Raw genomic sequence first — 4,253 nt, 5'->3', positions numbered from 1 at the left:
CTATGAAACTGCCTTTATATAGGTTTATGTTCATGTTATGTTATTTGAGTTGTCCTGTCACATTTTTTTTACTATCACTGTGTCACCATTTTATTGTTTATTATTTCTGTCTTTTCTTTCTTTGAGTGAAACTGTGCTAGCTTGCTAGCTAGCTAGCTGAGTCCATTAGTCATGACAACCGTTGAGCCCCGAGCAGTACTGTTTCAGTTGTAAATTGTAAATCATGTAATATGGCGACTGTTACAGTTGTTTATTGTATTAATTTTTAATGTGTAGGGCAAGGAGCTGTACAGCAGATCACCACCAGTAACGTTGTTGTGTTCTTTTTAATTATTCAACAGATGTGCTGTGCTGCTAAATAATCTGCTGTGCTGTGAACCCAAGGAAAGTCGTTGAGTTGTCTCTTCAGTCTGCTGAGGTTGAGCTGAATAGATGAGGTAACACAGTCCAATCGCTCTTTTCACCATTTCTTAAATGAGGCATTTGATTATCTTTGCATACTGTGTACCTTAAATAGTTTGTGTGTTGCAAAAAATAGGTATGAACAGAAAGCTGCGACTATTGTTGATCTAAATAACATCATATTATTGATCTATGGGGATCTGAGCTCTCAGTACTTTATACGTACGTTTATAGTAAGAAATAATTTTAGTAAGCCTATTAACAACCTTGAAATAAAGACCTGTAGGGCAGTCTCAGTAGTAAGGTTTCTGTGCACTACATGATATTAATGTAGGATTTGCTGCAAGAACTTAATAAATATAATGTAAAGTTAAAGTTTACTAAGAGCCACATTTAAAAAAAAAAAAAAAGTTTTGTACTTTGATGTATTTCACAGAAAGAAATGTTCAGCAGGAACAAAAAAAAGAGATGGCCAAAAGACTGCGCTACCCACTGAAGATGATATCAGCCAGACCCTGGCTCACCCAAGGATGACCAAAATGGTAATGCACAGTTTTACATTTTTAAAACCAGTGTTTCTCCTAGTTTGACTGTTTTGGGGTGGTGGTGGGTCGGTAGTGCTGTCAGTGTCAACCTCGCTTTTCCTTGTGTTTTATTTTGTGGTTTAGAAAATTATGTCTCCTCTACCTTTTGAATGATAATTCCTGTCTAGCAACAGGGTTGCAGTCGTTTGACCTATCTTGGCTGCCAGTGCTCTGACTTAGAGCCATCAGCAGCTAGCTTTCTAGCTTGCCACTGTGGAGAGATTCAAGTTGGGTGGGTTTAAAAACATAGATATTTAGGCCCAACCTTCATGGATTTCATCATCCCTTCACCACCTACTTCTTTCCCCATGTAATTCACCTGAGCAACATATACCTCTACTCAATACAAACACAAATGCAACTAATGTGGAAAGCAACCAAGCTATTTTAATTGTGGTACATTAAACAGAGAAATGATATGATGACAACTTGACCAACAGACATATCTAGGTCTAATCTGGGTCCAAGTAAGTACATTGCTTATTTTGTTGTATGTTTATTTTTCATGTGTGTATTCACCCCACAGGACTATATCATGTTTTGTTTTAAAATGCTGTATCATTACTTATTCACCCATACACACAACTATTCAGATCTGGGTCAGCAGGTGGCAGATCTGCCATGCTCCTATCAATCTGTGTTTTATTCATTCTTTTCATATTCAGTAAGGAGTCCAAAATTTGAAAATTACAAAAAGAAATGTTATTTTGTTATTCATTTCTGAATCCAGCGCACTTGCATAAAAAGAAAACAACGTACCTTAAAGAATGTATGAATATAAACCTTATAAAATACCACATGAAGATTGGATAAGTGCAAGGCAAAGAGTGGTCATGGACTTTCCTCCCCATAATGCAGTATTTAGTTTGTATTTGCTAGTTTGCTATTATGTTATGTTAAGGGAATTTATTTGTAATCTGGGCTTTCTGTCATTCTTGCAGGTACATCATGCACTATGGCACATGGGATGGATGGACATCGGTTGAGAAGGCATTTGGTGAGGTGATCATGGTCAAATTAAGTCCTCATACACAAATACTGCTGAAAGACTAAAGTAATGAAATGCTCTGCATTGTTGTGCAGCGGTGTGGAACACTGTTAGACACTTCTTTTAATAAGTTTCCCTGAGAAGAGACATTAATAAACTGTCTTTACACTACCAGCTGAAATAGTCAGTTGTTACAGGTTGTTTAAGGCATTCTGCATTTTTTTCTGAAGAGATGAATGTTATCATGATTCTGTGCAAACTGTGCTTTATAAAGTGCTGCTGTGTTGTATACTAAAGATGGTGATTTGAATAAAGGCCTTTTTCAACGTTTTGAAAAGTGTCGATAAATATGCTCCAGAATAGCTCCAGTATTGCTCATTTCTGTCTCCAAAGGAGGGCTCAAATGAAGCTCTGTCATGTCTCAAGCAAGGCTCCTGTTGCTAGCTGTCAGGTCTCACCTATTGCTCCTAAGGAATTTTAGGAGAAACAAATGAGAAATCTCAGTTTTATCTCCCCGGTGCTAGAAAAGAGCAAGGTTTGAGCAGTAAAAGTCAAAAGTCTCAACTATTGCTCCTAGGGAATTTTAGGAGAAACAAATGAGAAATGTTTGAGACCAAAAAAGACTACAACGAGACTGAAATGAGAACTCTCATTGAGCTCCTTTATGTCTCCATAGCCATAAAGGAGCAAGCTTTGAGCAGTAACATTTTCCTCTGGGAGCTGCAGCGACAACCTCACACACACTGAGGTTGTGCTGCAGCTGCGGCCCGTTCATAATAGGAAATCATGTATAATACTATGCACACATAATGTGTGCATAGTATTATACATGATTTTCACAATTTTCCAGCATAAAATTTGGGAAGGCTCAGCCTTCCCTAGCCTCCATTACCTGCCGCCCGTGACTAGCAGAAGAATACATCACTGCATGTCACACAGTAAGAAATGTTTCAATGTAAGACCGTAAGACTCATTTATTTCTGTTTATTTGATACGATCATTATTCTCATCATCACTTCTTATTTTATCATACAGAAACACAGAAACATGCACACACACACAATTATTTTATTTTTTTATTTTTCTTAAATTTCACTCTATTTATATATGTATATTAACTTCTGAAGTGTATTTTTGTTCTGTTTAATTGACTCTTTATGCTTTAGCAATATAGTCTATGTGACATTCATGCAAATAAAGCAAATTTGAATTTGCGAGAGAGAGAGAGAGAAGCCGCTGCCTCATCAGAACTCCACCATGCACGTAGATGAGACGTGACAGTGGAGCGACTTGAACCTAAATCCATGAACATAACTTCCTTGTGGGGGCTAACAAGTCGCTTTCCACTTATTCAACGTGCTTAAATATGAGTCATATTTCAGAAGAATGTCCATTTGTGTTTGTTAAACTAACTGCTTGTTAATGAGAGTTAAGAACAATCTGACAGCTGTCTGTGTCGGCTGTTTATCTGCCACAAATCTTAAACTTCTTCCAGATATTGAGTTCACTGTGACTTTGCTGTTGTAAACATTGTTGTTCCTACTAACAGTCACAGTAGTCATTTCTTGGTTTTGTCACATTTTTAGATGTGTAGCATGTATTCTAGTTTGCACTTGCCCTCCAATAAATAGCCTAATAATAAACCAGTGTTTCATTGTTTTTTTAAGAATTGCAGCTGAATTGCTAAACCTCAGTATTATGATGATGGGAATAAACTCATGTTGACAATAATTTGTTGACACAAAAGACATGGCAACTGCATATCACACACAGCTACACAGGATACACAGCTAAGTAGTTAGCTTTCTATAAGTACTGTGTTTATTAATTTTACATTAATCAATCTACATATTGTGTTATTAAGGCCTTAAAAAAATGTATACTGCCCTTTCCTGACTTTGAGCCCCTGCCCCTCTATAATCATGTGCAAGTCCCTATCTCTTACTGGGATGAACTTGGCTCGACTGTTTTAACAGGTTGACAACTCATCAGAGAGACATTAGTGTACTAAGGGAGTAGCGGCCACACCTGATGTGGACAGGTAAGCAAATAGATTTGAGCTGTTCAATGTAATCGTCACACCATCGCTGATCTGCTTCTGGTCTAACTGGTCTGACTTTTATTTGGGTATATGATCATATGATCTTTCTGTGGTTTGAAAAATAAAACACTCACACAGCTGCGTGTTGGCCTTCTTGAATAGTGTAATTTGAGTCCAGGGAGATTTGCTTAGGGAACACAGTTTCAAACAGAGTGCAGTGAACGCCTCTCCATTGTAG

The 4,253-nt window shown here is 37.4% G+C and overlaps 1 long non-coding RNA gene across 1 annotated transcript; it reads left to right on the top strand.

Moving 5' to 3' along the window:
- The first annotated feature begins 385 nt into the window (after positions 1-385).
- LOC115577974 (uncharacterized) lies at positions 386-2,116 on the top strand. The gene is made up of 3 exons (XR_003983322.1): positions 386-437; positions 839-944; positions 1,928-2,116. It is a non-coding gene; the product is annotated as an uncharacterized LOC115577974 (long non-coding RNA).
- Positions 2,117-4,253: the final 2,137 nt, after the last annotated feature.

The sequence above is a fragment of the Sparus aurata genome, unplaced genomic scaffold (assembly GCF_900880675.1).
Source record: "Sparus aurata unplaced genomic scaffold, fSpaAur1.1, whole genome shotgun sequence".
In the NCBI taxonomy this organism is placed as follows: domain Eukaryota; kingdom Metazoa; phylum Chordata; class Actinopteri; order Spariformes; family Sparidae; genus Sparus; species Sparus aurata.
The sequence above is the reverse complement of the archived record's forward strand: the minus strand, read 5'-3'. Positions and strand labels throughout refer to the sequence as shown.